Below are 14,205 nucleotides of genomic sequence, written 5' to 3'. Positions count from 1 at the left end.
AATATACAAACTCACCATCGAATGCTATATGAGAGTTGGACCCATGTAAAGCATGACTGTCTGGGACCATGAGGGAAGTAGAAAGGCTGATCCCAGCTTCTTCATCCCAGAATGCATTGCAAGACTGGCTACAAGAGGCTATGAGGGTCAAATTAATTGATGGGACTGACCACTAGATGGGGCAATAATACAACTTTCTGTAGTAAAAGTAATCAGATCTACACAAAGCAAATGCTGAAGGCATGACAGTGGTGCTGCAGGGCCCACACCCTTTTACTTGCCTTACAGAACAGCTCTGGAGCTGTTACAGTGCCCAGCTGCTGCAAGAAATCAGCTTGAATGCTTCAGGGGATGGGGCATGGCCAACATGAGCCCCACACCAAAGGAGGGTGGGGGTGTTTAATGCGAACTAGGGGTCATCCAAGCACCGCAAAAGGCCGCCATGCCCTGCATGCCCCTTTTCTCTTTTCATATGCAGATGAGGGTTCCAGCCAACTTTGGCCCACTGCTTGGATGACATCACCGTATGCAAATCCGTCTTCTGCAGACCTTCCCCCTGGAATGCTTGTACTAGTTGTTGCATATGGTTTGATATTTGATGGTGCTTCAATATTAGGCAGCCTTCCACCCTCCCATGTTCATCTGAACAGATGTGGTCTCCCTGCAGTTGTTGTCCCCAGACGAGAGTTCCCTTGTGCGTCCTCAGTTGAATCTCCTTAACTTGACGGGGGAGGGGCTGCCCGAGCAGCCACCCTCCCCAGCCCTATCCCAACTCATACTTATTTTGCATATGAGATCTCTTGATCATGAAGATTGTTCTCACAGGGTGAGGTTCATCCATTATATTTTAAAATAGGAAGGTACAAATTACATATTTGAATTGCATCTATGTGCTGGATTCAAATATCCCCCCCCCTTCCTTTCTCAATTGTGCCCGTCAGCAGCTATTCTAAGGTTGCTGCCAATGGGTGTGACACATTAATTTCTTCTGTGGGGTACACTGGACTCCACAAGGATTCACATTGGGGTGTAGAGTAGGATCTTGATCTGAGGCACCAACCGGCTCAAAGCTTTTGACTGTTCCCAAGATGCTCAGCGCATCCTCCTCTATAACCCCGCTTCCATGAACAGGGAGCTCAGTTTGTAGTTGGTGCCTTCAGTAGCAGGCCACTTAACAGGGGCCTGCCTCAGGCAGCCTAATCTTAGCTATTAATTTTGACAAGAAAAGAAGAACTTGTTTTATGAGAATCTACAAGGGCTGCAGCAGGCTAGGTCTAATAGACATCTTTACTGCAGCTTCATCACTCCCAGCGGCGCTGTATACTCCCGTGCCCTGGTTGCTGGGTCACTGCAGCGGAGGCTCCAGTTTCTTCCTAAGGTCAGTCACACACACACCGCCCTTCCGGATCACGAGGCCGCTGATGAAGGGGATCGTGGCCGTAGGGGGTGGACCGTGTGCGCACTGGCGTGGACACTGATTACTGGGCAGCCGCTCCACTAGCCACCAGGTACAGTTAAGGAGCACAGGTCTGGGAGTTTTACTCCTATATTATCCCAATTTTGTACTGCCCGCAGCGCATTGTGATAGGTAATAGGGCCTGATTCAGGTTGGATTGCAATCACAATAAGCGATCCAACTGCAAAAATTGCTAAGAGCATACGCATGTGCCTGCATTTTCTGCGGCACCCCGCAGAGAATGCGATCGCCTCTGCCTGTCAATCGGGGCGGGGGGGGGGAGAGGGGGGTCAACAACACTCCATTTCCAAGTCAGGGATGGAGCGGTGCGGGGGCAAGGCTTCAAAATGGGGTCTGCAGCGGAGGAGACACAGGGGGCGTGGTCACAGCGGCTGTATGACATCACATTCAGCCGCTGTGATCACAAAAATGGTGGCGGCTTCCTGCGCGCACATACAGTCTGCACCAGCAGGAGGCTACACCATTTTTTATGATCACGCTGAACTGCAGTGCGACTGCAATTACAGCATGGTCAAGAATGGAGGCGTCATGCTGGGTGGCCATGCCCTGTCACTGTGCAGGAGCCAGCACCGCACACACACTAGTCCCCGGGTGCAGCCCCCAACCCCCGGGACACCCGGAGCAACAAAATGTAGATTCAGGCCACCAGGCCACGCCCCTACCTATGAAACCATGCCTCCTTTTTACCATTGCACTGCTTATCTGCGCGCACTGCATTACAATCTCCCTCGCCACCTCTCTGGGTGTCACCAGTGATAGTGACACCTCTGCCATGCTTGTAGCAGCTGGTCCTAAGATCTACGCCTCAAGCCCTGAGTGTTTGCCCTTGTGACTTGTTGATCATCATAGCGAAGCAGATGCTTACAGAAAACTGCAGGGGCTTAGATTGAAAATAAAAAAATTGATGGGTATAAGGTAGAGAGGAGCGGGTTCGGTTCTCCGAGAACCGAATTCCCGACGAACTCCACGTGGTTTACACTGGTCCGAGGCAGGCTCGGTTGTTCCCGCCTGACTCGGAAAACCTGAACAAGGGAAAATGTCATCATCCCGCTGTCGGATTCTCGCGAGATTCGGATTCCATATAAAGAGCTGCGCGTTGCCGCCATTTTTACTCGTGCATTGAAGAGAGAGCGGAGAGGACGTGGCTATGTTCTCTCAGTGGAAATCTCAATATCAGTGCTCAGTATCAGTGGTTACTTATTGCTGCTCAGTAATACTAGTAGTGTGTCTCTCCTGCTCAGTGTCAGTTCTCAGTAGTATCCTCATCAGTGCTCAGTATCACTGCTCATTGTCTTGTGCTGCATTGTGGTGCTCAGCATACTACAGTACATTACTAATAGTCCAGTGCTGCATCTTGCTGCTCAGTGTCAGTTCTAGTATCCTCATCAGTGCTCACTATCACTGCTCATTACATTGTGGTGTTCTGTATACTACAGTAACATAGTAATATAGTAACATATAGTAACATAGTTTTTGAGGTTGAATAGAGGCAAATTGCCCATCGTGTTCAACCTGTTTTAAGTTGTGATGATTCTACATACTTGCTGAATAATGTTTTATGACTAGTTAGCTACTATAACTCATGTTACCCCCGGATTAACCATGTTGATATTTTAAGTATTATAACCTTGGATAGCTTTTTCATTCAGAAATGTATCCATTCCTTTTTTAAATCCAATTACAGAGTCCGCCATTACCACCTTCCCTGGCAGGGAATTCCACATCCTGATTGCCCTAACAGTGAAGATCATAGTATCTCACCTGGCAGGTAAGTAGGAGTTGGGCTAGAGCTGTGGAGGATTGCTACTCGGGCACCCCCTGTCAAGTGAAGGAGATTCAACTGAGGCAGCACAAGGGAACTCTCGAAAGAAGAACAAGGCTAGAGGAAGATCTGAGACAAAGAAATCTGACTTTTACCAGAGCTGAACAGAGGAAAGCACAAACACAGTCCCCCACTACCACAAATAATGCAGTCGAGTTTCCCACATTTGGGGAAATCACAGGGGTCAGCATACCCAGAGTGCAATGAATGAACCTCACCCTGGGAGAACAATCTTCATGACCATGGTATCGCCTATGCAAAATAAGTATGATTTGGGATAGGGCTGGGGAGGGCCGCTGCTCAGGCACATCTCTGTCAAGTAAAGGAGATTCAACTGAGGCAACACAAGGGAACTCTCATCTGGGGACAACAACTGCAGGGAGAACACATATTTTCAGATGAACATGGGAGGGCAGAAGGCTGCCTAATACTGAAGCACCCCCAAACAACAAACCAAATGCAACTACTAGTGCAAGCATTCCTGGGGGAAGGCCTGCAGCAGATGGATTTGCATATGGTGATGTCATCCAAGCAGTGGGTCAAAGTTGGCTTCAACCCTCGTCTGCATATGAAAATAAAAAAGGGGTGTGCAGGGCATGGCGGCCTTTTGCGGCGCTTGGATGACCCCTAGTTCGCATTAAACACCTCCACCTTCCTTCGGTGTGGGGCTCATGTTGGCTATGCCCCAGCCCCTGAAGCATTCAAGCTGATTTCTTGCAGCAGCTGGGCACTGTAACAGCTCCAGAGCTGCTCTGTAAAGCAAGTAAAAGGGTGTGGGCCCTGCAGCACTACCTGTAGTTTGCATTGTGCGTTGGAAGGCACAAAGAAAGCAGACGGGAGAAGTCAGGATAGTGCACAAGGGCATAGAAGGGAGCGGCTCAAGAAAAGAGAAGTGGAAACAGACAGCAAACTAGGCTGGAGAGAGACCTGAGACAAAGAGATCTGAATTATACGAGAGCCGACCAGAGGAAACACAAATTATGTAATCAAGTGTCCCACATTTGGGGAACACGTAGGAGCAGCACACCCAGAGTGCATTGCCCTGGGAGAAGCACCTTCCTGATCATAGTATCTCACCTGGCAGGTAAGTAGGAGTTGGGCTAGAGCTGGGGAGGGTCGCTGTTCGGGCACCCCCCTGTCAAGTGAAGGAGATCCAACTGAGGCAGCACAAGGAAACTCTCAAAAAAAGAACAAGGCTAGAGGTAGATCTGAGACTAAGAAATCTGACTTTTACCAGAGCTGACCAGAGGAAAGCACAAACACAGTCCCCCACTACCACAAATAATGCAGTCGAGTTTCCCACATTTGGGGAAATCACAGGGGTCAGCATACCCAGAATGCAATGAATGAACCTCACCCTGGGAGAACAATCTTCATGACAATGGTATCTTCTATGCAAAATAAGTATGATTTGGGATAGGGCTGGGGAGGGCCGCTGCTCAGGCACATCTCTGTCAAGTAAAGGAGATTCAACTGAGGCAGCACAAGGGAACTCTCATCTGGGGACAACAACTGCAGGGAGAACACATATTTTCAGATGAACATGGGAGAGCAGAAGGCTGCCTAATACTGAAGCACCCCCAAACAACAAACCAAATGCAACAACTAGTACAAGCATTCCTGGGAAAAGGTCTGCAGAAGACGGATTTGCATACGGTGATGTCATCCAAGCAGTGGGCCAAAGTTGGCTGGAACCCTCATCTGCATATGAAAAGAGAAAAGGGGTATGCAGGGCATGGCGGCCTTTTGCGGCGCTTGGATGACCCTTAGTTTGCATTAAACACCTCCACCCTCCGTCGGTGTGGGGCTCATGTTGGCTATGCCCCAGCCCCTGAAGCATTCAAGCTGATTTCTTGCAGCAGCTGGGCACTGTAACAGCTCCAGAGCTGCTCTGAAAGGCAAGTAAAAGGGTGTGGGCCCTGCAGCACTACCTGTAGTTTGCATTGTGCGTTGGAAGGCACAAAGTAAGCAGACAGGAGAAGTCAGGAGAGTGCACAAGGGCATAGAAGGCAGCGGCTCAAGAAAAGAGAAGTGGAAACAGACAGCAAACTAGGCTGGAGAGAGACCTGAGACAAAGAGATCTGAATTATACGAGAGCCGACCAGGGGAAACACAAATTATGCAGTCAAGTTTCCCACATTTGGGGAAATCGCAGGAGCAGCACACCCAGAGTGCAATGGGTGAGCCTTGCCCTGGGAGAAGCACCTTCATGATCATAGTATCTCACCTGGCAGGTATGTAGGAGTTGGGCTAGAGCTGGGGAGGGTCGCTGCTCGGGTACCCCCCTGTCAAGTGAAGGAGATCAAACTGAGGCAGCACAAGGAAACTCTCAAAAAAAGAACAAGGCTAGAGGAAGATCTGAGACAAAGAAATCTGACTTTAACCAGAGCTGACCAGAGGAAAGCACAAACACAGTCCCCCACTACCACAAATAAAGCAGTCAAGTTTCCCACATTTGGGGAAATCACAGGGGTCAGCATACCCAGAATGCAATGAATGAACGTTACCCTGGGAGAACAATCTTCATGACAATGGTATCTCCTATGCAAAATAAGTATGATTTGGGATAGGGCTGGGGAGGGCCGCTGCTCAGGCACATCTCTGTCAAGTAAAGGAGATTCAACTGAGGCAGCACAAGGGAACTCTCATCTGGGGACAACAACTGCCGGGAGAACACATATTTTCAGATGAACATGGGAGGGCAGAAGGCTGCCTAATACTGAAGCACCCCAAACAACAAACCAAATGCAACAACTAGTACAAGCATTCCTGGGGGAAGGTCTGCAGAAGACGGATTTGCATACAGTGATGTCATCCAAGCAGTGGGCCAAAGTTGGCTGGAACCCTCATCTGCATATGAAAAGAGAAAAGGGGTATGCAGGGCATGGCGGCCTTTTGCGGCGCTTGAATGACCCTTAGTTCGCATTAAACACCCCCACCCTCCTTCGGTGTGGGGCTCATGTTGGCCATGCCCCAGCCCCTGAAGCATTCAAGCTGATTTCTTGCAGCAGCTTGGCACTGTAACAGCTCCAGAGCTGCTCTGTAAGGCAAGTAAAAGGGTGTGGGCCCTGCAGCACTACCTGTAGTTTGCATTGTGCATCGGAAGGCACAAAGTAAGCAGACAGGAGGAGAAGTCAGGATAGTGCACAAGGGTGTAGAAGGGAGGGGCTCAAGAAAAAAGAAGTGGAAACAGACAGCAAACTAGGCTGGAGAGAGACCTGAGACAAAGAGATCTGAATTATATGAGAGCCGACTAGGGGAAACACAAATTATGCAGTCAAGTTTCCCACATTTGGGGAAATCGCAGGGGCAGCACACCCAGAGTGCAATGGGTGAGCCTTGCCCTGGGAGAAGCAACTTCATGATCATAGTATCTCACCTGGCAGGTAAGTAGGAGTTGGGCTAGAGCTGGGGAGGGTCGCTGCTCGGGCACCCCCCTGTCAAGTGAAGGAGATCCAACTGAGGCAGCACAATGGAACTCTTGAAAGAAGAACAAGGCTAGAGGAAGATCTGAGACAAAGAAATCTGACTTTTACCAGAGCAGACCAGAGGAAAGCACAAACACCAGTCCCCCACTACCACAAATAATGCAGTCGAGTTTCCCACATTTGGGGAAATCACAGAGGTCAGCATACCCAGAACGCAATGAATGAACCTAACCCTGGGAGAACAATCTTCATGACCATGGTATCTCCTATGCAAAATAAGTATGATTTGGGATAGGGCTGGTGAGGGCCGCTGCTCAGGCACATCTCTGTCAAGTAAAGGAGATTCAACTGAGGCAGCACAAGGGAACTCTCATCTGGGGACAACAACTGCAGGGAGAACACATATTTTCAGATGAACATGGGAGGGCAGAAGGCTGCCTAATACTGAAGCACCCCCAAACAACAAACCAAATGCAACAACTAGTGCAAGCATTCCTGGGGGAAGGCCTGCCGCAGATGGATTTGCATATGGTGATGTCATCCAAGCAGTGGGTCAAAGTTGGCTTCAACCCTCGTCTGCATATGAAAAGAGAAAAGGGGCATGCAGGGCATAGCGGCCTTTTGCGGCGCTTGGCTGACCCCTAGTTCGCATTAAACACCTCCACCCTCCGTCGGTGTGGGGCTCATGTTGGCTATGCCCCAGCCCCTGAAGCATTCAAGCTGATTTCTTGCTGCAGCTGGGCACTGTAACAGCTCCAGAGCTGCTCTGTAAGGCAAGTAAAAGGGTGTGGGCCCTGCAGCACTACCTGTAGTTTGCATTGTGCGTTGGAAGGCACAAAGTAAGCAGACAGGAGAAGTCAGGAGAGTGCACAAGGGCATAGAAGGCAGCGGCTCAAGAAAAGAGAAGTGGAAACAGACAGCAAACTAGGCTGGAGAGAGACCTGAGACAAAGAGATCTGAATTATACGAGAGCCGACCAGGGGAAACACAAATTATGCAGTCAAGTTTCCCACAGGAGTATATAGGATACGACCCAGTGGTACCTGACGACATAGATACTAACAGCTATTTAATAACATTACGCTAGAAAGTGATTATTAGCAACATATATATCTATATAAACAACCCCGCCAGGGTTGTGCCTTCAAAAATAATCACACACGGACACGCTTTTTAAACCTTTTTTTCACATCTCTTTATTCTTCTTATGCACATGTATGTTAGTTCTGTGATTTTAACCTTTATGTTTCACTGCAGTTTGGGATAATAATATTAATATTTATCCAATTTTAATACATACTTAATAAAGGTTATATTTTATGATTCATTCATTCTGTCCAGTGCGTCAACAGTGCAGATTTCTTCTTGTTTTTTCTCCCAAATTCTATAACAATGACAGTAAATGTTGTTTCTTTTCAAACATAACTTTCTTGACCATGCTTCTTTCTTGAAAGATCTGGGAGCACATGGAAAACAGTACAAACCATGCAGTATCACAAGAGCCTTTATTTGATCTTTCATGAAGATAGAGCAGAATTGAGGACACGTCAACAATTTCTGCCGAAGGTGGTTCATCTTTCCACATGGTGCCTTTGGCCACTGACACCTTCGTTGAGTCAAAGTCTCTGGCTGTGGTCAGAACTTTGAAAATTTATGTCACCAGAACGGTTCAGATTAGGAAAACAGAGGCTCTGTTTGTCCTGTATGCTCCCAACAGGATTGGGTGTCCTGCTTCCATGTAGACCATTATGCGCTGGATCTGTGGTAAGATTCAGCATGCTCATTCCACGGCAGGATTGCCGTTACTGAATTAGGTGAAGACCCATTCTACTAGAAAGGTGGGTTCATCCTGGGCAGCTGGTCAGGGAGTCTCGGCATTGCAACTTTGCCGAGCAGCTATTTAGTAAACACTTTTGCTAAGTTTTAAAAGTTGTAGAGTAAAGGAGATTCAACTGAGGCAGCACAAGGGAACTCCCATCTGGGGACAACAACTGCAGTGAGAACACATATTTTCAGATGAACATGGGAGGGCAGAAGGCTGCCTAATACTGAAGCACCCCCAAACGACAAACCAAATGCAACAACTAGTACAAGCATTCCTGGGGGAAGGTCTGCAGAAGACGGATTTGCATACAGTGATGTCATCCAAGCAGTGGGCCAAAGTTGGCTGGAACCCTCATCTGCATATGAAAAGAGAAAAGGGGTATGCAGGGCATGGCGGCCTTTTGCGGCGCTTGGATAACCCTTAGTTCGCATTAAACACCCCCACCCTCCTTCGGTGTGGGGCTCATGTTGGCCATGCCCCAGCCCCTGAAGCATTCAAGCTGATTTCTTGCAGCAGCTTGGCACTGTAACAGCTCCAGAGCTGCTCTGTAAGGCAAGTAAAAGGGTGTGGGCCCTGCAGCACTACCTGTAGTTTGCATTGTGCATTGGAAGGCACAAAGTAAGCAGACAGGAGGAGAAGTCAGGATAGTCCACAAGGGTATAGAAGGGAGGGGCTCAAGAAAAAAGAAGTGGAAACAGACAGCAAACTAGGCTGGAGAGAGACCTGAGACAAAGAGATCTGAATTATATGAGAGCCGACCAGGGGAAACACAAATTATGCAGTCAAGTTTCCCACATTTGGGGAAATCGCAGGGGCAGCACACCCAGGTGAGATACTATAATCAGGACGGTGCTTCTCCCAGGGCAAAGCTCACCCATTGCACTCTGGGTGTGCTGCTCCTACGATTTCCCCAAATGTGGGACACTTGACTGCATAATTTGTGTTTCCTCTGGTCGGCTCTCGTATAATTCAGATCTCTTTGTCTCAGGTCTCTCTCCAGCCTAGTTTGCTGTCTGTTTCCACTTCTTTTTTCTTGAGCCCCTACCTTCTATACCCTTGTGCACTATCCTGACTTCTCCTCCCGTCTGCTTACTTTGTGCCTTCCAATGCACAATGCAAACTACAGGTAGTGCTGCAGGGCCCACACCCTTTTACTTGCCTTACAGAGCAGCTCTGGAGCTGTTACAGTGCCCAGCTGCTGCAAGAAATCAGCTTGAATGCTTCATGGGATGGGGCATGGCCAACATGAGCCCCACACCAAAGGAGGGTGGGGGTGTTTAATGCGATCTAGGGGTCATCCAAGCACCGCAAAAGGCTGCCATGCCCTGCACGCCCCTTTTCTCTTTTCATATGCAGATGAGGGTTGAAGCCAACTTTGACCCACTGCTTGGATAACATCACCATATGCAAATCCATCTGCTGCAGGCCTTCCCCCAGGAATGCTTGCACTAGTTGTTGCATTTGGTTTGTTGTTTGGGGGTGCTTCAGTATTAGGCAGCCTTCTGCCCTCCCATGTTCATCTGAAAATATGTGTTCTCCCTGCAGTTGTTGTCCCCAGATGAGAGTTCCCTTGTACTGCCTCAGTTGAATCTCCTTTACTTGACAGAGATGTGCCTGAGCAGCGGCCCTCCCCAGCCCTATCCCAAATCATACTTATTTTGCATAGGAGACACCATGGTCATGAAAATTGTTCACCCAGGGTGAGGTTCATTCATTGCATTCTGGGTATGCTGACCCCTGTGATTTCCCCAAATGTGGGAAACTCGCCTGCATTATTTGTGGTAGTGGGGGACTGTGTTTGTGTTTTCCGCTGTTCAGCTCTGGTAAAAGTCAGATTTCTTTGTCTCAGATCTTCCTCTAGCCTTGTTCTTCTTTCGAGAGTTCCATTGTGCTGCCTCAGTTGGATCTCCTTCACTTGACAGGGGGGTGCCCGAGCAGCGACCCTCCCCAGCTCTAGCCCAACTCCTACTTACCTGCCAGGTGAGATACTATGATCTTGAAGGTGCTTCTCCCAGGGCAAGGCTCACCCATTGCACTCTGGGTGTGCTGCCCCTGCGATTTCCCCAAATGTGGGAAACTTGACTGCATAATTTGTGTTTCCCCTGGTCGACTCTCGTATAATTCAGATCTCTTTGTCTCAGGTCTCTCTCCAGCCTAGTTTGCTGTCTGTTTCCACTTCTCTTTTCTTGAGCCGCTCCCTTCTATGCCCTTGCGCACTATCCTGACTTCTCCCGTCTGCTTACTTTGTGCCTTCCAACGCACAATGCGAACTACAGGTAGTGCTGCAGGGCCCACACCCTTTTATTTGCCTTACAGAGCAGCTCTGGAGCTGTTACAGTGCCCAGCTGCTGCAAGAAATCAGCTTGAATGCTTCAGGGGCTGGGGCATAGCCAACATGAGCCCCACACCAAAGGAGGGTGGAGGTGTTTAATGCGAACTAGGGGTCATCCAAGCGCCGCAAAAGGCCGCCATGCCCTGCATAACCCTTTTCTCTTTTCATATGCAGATGAGGGTTCCAGCCAACTTTGGCCCACTGCTTGGATGACATCACCGTATGCAAATTCGTCTCCTGCAGACCTTCCCCCAGGAATGCTTGTACTAGTTATTGCATATGGTTTGATATTTGATGGTGCTTCAGTATTAGGCAGCCTTCCGCCCTCCCATGTTCATCTGAAAAGATGTGGTCTCCCTGCAGTTGTTGTCCCCAGACGAGAGTTCCCTTGTGCCTCCTCAGTTGAATCTCCTTAACTTGACGGGGGAGGGGCTTGCCCGAGCAGCCACCCTCCCCAGCCCTATCCCAACTCATACTTATTTTGCATATGAGATCTCTATATCATGAAGATTGTTCTCACAGGGTGAGGTTCATCCATTATATTTTAAAATAGGAAGGTTCAAATTACATATTTGAATTGCATCTATGTGCTGGATTCAAATGTCCCCCCCCCCTTCCTTTCTCAATTGTGCCCGTCAGCAGCTATTCTAAGGTTGCTGCCAATGGGTGTGACACATTAATTTCTTCTGTGGGGTACACTGGACTCCACAAGGATTCACATTGGGGTGTAGAGTAGGATCTTGATCTGAGGCACCAACCGGCTCAAAGCTTTTGACTGTTCCCAAGATGCTCAGCGCATTCTCCTCTATAACCCCGCTTCCATGAACAGGGAGCTCAGTTTGTAGTTGGTGCCTTCAGTAGCAGGCCACTTAACAGGGGCCTGCCTCAGGCAGCCTATTCTTAGCTATAAATTTTGACAAGAAAATAAGAACTTTTTTTATGAGAATCTACAAGGGCTGCAGCAGGCTAGGTCTAATAGACATCTTTACTGCAGCTTCATCACTCCCAGCGGCGCTGTATACTCCCGTGCCCTGGTTGCTGGATCACTGCAGCGGAGGCTCCGGTTTCTTCCTAAGGTCAGTCACACACACACCGCCCTTCCGGATCACGAGGCCGCTGATGAGGGGGAGCGTGGCCGTAGGGGGTGGACCGTGTGCGCACTGGCGTGGACACTGATTACTGGGCAGCCGCTCCACAAGCCACCAGGTACAGTTAAGGAGCACAGGTCTGGGGGTTTTTCTCCCATATTAAACCAATTTTGTACTGCCCGCAGCGCATTGTGATAGGTAATAGGGCCTGATTCAGGTTGGGTTGCAATCACAATAAGCGATCCAACTGCAAAAATTGCTAAGAGCATACGCATGTGCCTGCATTTTCTGCGGCACCCCGCAGAGAATGCGATCGCCTCTGCCTGTCAATCGGGGCAGGGGGGGAGAGGGGGGTCAGCAACACTCCATTTCCAAGTCAGGGATGGAGCGGTGCGGGGGCAAGGCTTCAAAATGGGGTCTGCAACGGAGGAGACACAGGGGGCGTGGTCACAGCGGCTGTATGACATCACATTCAGCCGCTGTGATCACAAAAATGGTGGCGGCTTCCTGCGCGCACATACAGTCTGCACCAGCAGAAGGCTACACCATTTTTTATGATCACGCTGAACTGCAGTGCGACTGCAATTACAGCATGGTCAAGAAGGGAGGTGTCATGCTGGGTGGCCATGTCCTGTCACTGTGCAGGAGCCAGCACCGCTCACACACTAGTCCCCGGGTGCAGCCCCCAACCCCCGGGACACCCGGAGCAACAAAATGTAGATTCAGGCCACCAGGCCACGCCCCTACCTATCAAACCATGCCTCCTTTTTACCATTGCGCTGCTTATCTGCGCGCACTGCATTACAATCTCCTTCGCCACCTCTCTGGGTGTCACCAGTGATAGTGACAGCTCTGCCATGCTTGTAGCAGCTGGTCCTAAGATCTACGCCTCAAGCCCTGAGTGTTTGCCCTTGTGACTTGTTGATCATCATAGCGAAGCAGATGCTTACAGAAAACTGCAGGGGCTTAGATTGAAAATAAAAAAAATTATGGGTATAAGGTAGAGAGGAGCGGGTTCGGTTCTCCGAGAACCGAATTCCCCACGAACTCCACGTGGTTTACACTGGTCCGAGGCAGGCTCGGTTGTTCCCGCCTGACTCGGAAAACCTGAACAAGGGAAAATGTCATCATCCCGCTGTCGGATTCTCGCGAGATTCGGATTTCATATAAAGAGCTGCGCGTTGCCGCCATTTTTACTCGTGCATTGAAGAGAGAGTGGAGAGGACGTGGCTATGTTCTCTCAGTGGAAATCTCAATATCAGTGCTCAGTATCAGTGGTTACTTATTGCTGCTCAGTAATACTAGTAGTGTGTCTCTCCTGCTCAGTGTCAGTTCTCAGTAGTATCCTCATCAGTGCTCAGTATCACTGCTCATTGTCTTGTGCTGCATTGTGGTGCTCAGCATACTACAGTACATTACTAATAGTCCAGTGCTGCATTTTGCTGCTCAGTGTCAGTTCTAGTATCCTCATCAGTGCTCACTATCACTGCTCATTACATTGTGGTGTTCTGTATACTACAGTAACATAGTAATATAGTAACATATAGTAATATAGTTTTTGAGGTTGAAAAGAGGCAAATTGCCCATCGTGTTCAACCTGTTTTAAGTTGTGATGATTCTACATACTTGCTGAATAATGTTTTATGACTAGTTAACTACTACAACTCATGTTACCCCCGGATTAACCATGTTGATATTTTAAGTATTATAACCTTGGATAGCTTTTTCATTCAGAAATGTATCCATTCCTTTTTTAAATCCAATTACAGAGTCCACCATTACCACCTTCCCTGGCAGGGTATTCCACATCCTGATTGCCCTAACAGTGAAGATCATAGTATCTCACCTGGCAGGTAAGTAGGAGTTGGGCTAGAGCTGTGGAGGATTGCTGCTTGGGCACCCCCTGTCAAGTGAAGGAGATCCAACTGAGGCAGCACAAGGGAACTCTCGAAAGAAGAACAAGGCTAGAGGAAGATCTGAGACAAAGAAATCTGACTTTTACCAGAGCTGACCAGAGGAAAGCACAAACACAGTCCCCCACTACCACAAATAATGCAGTCGAGTTTCCCACATTTGGTTAAATCACAGGGGTCAGCATACCCAGAATGCAATGAATGAACGTCACCCTGGGAGAACAATCTTCATGACCATGGTATCTCCTATGCAAAATAAGTATGATTTGGGATAGGGCTGGGGAGGGCCGCTGCTCAGGCACATCTCTGTCAAGTAAAGG

The 14,205-nt window shown here is 48.9% G+C and overlaps 9 non-coding genes and 1 pseudogene across 9 annotated transcripts; 3 read left to right on the top strand and 7 right to left on the bottom strand.

Moving 5' to 3' along the window:
- Positions 1–3,404: 3,404 nt before the first annotated feature.
- On the bottom strand, positions 3,405–3,568 carry LOC134982508 (U1 spliceosomal RNA). Its single transcript, XR_010191198.1, has one exon. It is a non-coding gene; the product is annotated as a U1 spliceosomal RNA (small nuclear RNA).
- Positions 3,569–4,543: 975 nt separating this feature from the next.
- LOC134982640 (U1 spliceosomal RNA) lies at positions 4,544–4,707 on the bottom strand. Its single transcript, XR_010191317.1, has one exon. It is a non-coding gene; the product is annotated as a U1 spliceosomal RNA (small nuclear RNA).
- Positions 4,708–5,378: 671 nt separating this feature from the next.
- LOC134982928 (U1 spliceosomal RNA) lies at positions 5,379–5,541 on the bottom strand. Its single transcript, XR_010191555.1, has one exon. It is a non-coding gene; the product is annotated as a U1 spliceosomal RNA (small nuclear RNA).
- Positions 5,542–5,693: 152 nt separating this feature from the next.
- Positions 5,694–5,857, bottom strand: LOC134982730 (U1 spliceosomal RNA). Its single transcript, XR_010191401.1, has one exon. It is a non-coding gene; the product is annotated as a U1 spliceosomal RNA (small nuclear RNA).
- Positions 5,858–6,558: 701 nt separating this feature from the next.
- Positions 6,559–6,693, bottom strand: LOC134982974 (U1 spliceosomal RNA; annotated as a pseudogene).
- Positions 6,694–6,845: 152 nt separating this feature from the next.
- LOC134982726 (U1 spliceosomal RNA) lies at positions 6,846–7,010 on the bottom strand. Its single transcript, XR_010191397.1, has one exon. It is a non-coding gene; the product is annotated as a U1 spliceosomal RNA (small nuclear RNA).
- A 2,361-nt stretch (positions 7,011–9,371) lies between these two features.
- On the top strand, positions 9,372–9,527 carry LOC134982327 (U1 spliceosomal RNA). Its single transcript, XR_010191034.1, has one exon. It is a non-coding gene; the product is annotated as a U1 spliceosomal RNA (small nuclear RNA).
- A 674-nt stretch (positions 9,528–10,201) lies between these two features.
- LOC134982738 (U1 spliceosomal RNA) lies at positions 10,202–10,365 on the top strand. Its single transcript, XR_010191407.1, has one exon. It is a non-coding gene; the product is annotated as a U1 spliceosomal RNA (small nuclear RNA).
- Positions 10,366–10,517: 152 nt separating this feature from the next.
- Positions 10,518–10,680, top strand: LOC134982849 (U1 spliceosomal RNA). Its single transcript, XR_010191507.1, has one exon. It is a non-coding gene; the product is annotated as a U1 spliceosomal RNA (small nuclear RNA).
- A 3,304-nt stretch (positions 10,681–13,984) lies between these two features.
- On the bottom strand, positions 13,985–14,148 carry LOC134982693 (U1 spliceosomal RNA). Its single transcript, XR_010191367.1, has one exon. It is a non-coding gene; the product is annotated as a U1 spliceosomal RNA (small nuclear RNA).
- Between the last annotated feature and the right edge of the window lie 57 nt (positions 14,149–14,205).

Source organism: Pseudophryne corroboree, assembly GCF_028390025.1.
Source record: "Pseudophryne corroboree isolate aPseCor3 chromosome 12 unlocalized genomic scaffold, aPseCor3.hap2 SUPER_12_unloc_1, whole genome shotgun sequence".
NCBI classification, from domain to species: domain Eukaryota; kingdom Metazoa; phylum Chordata; class Amphibia; order Anura; family Myobatrachidae; genus Pseudophryne; species Pseudophryne corroboree.
This window is presented reverse-complemented; position numbering and strand designations above follow the sequence as displayed.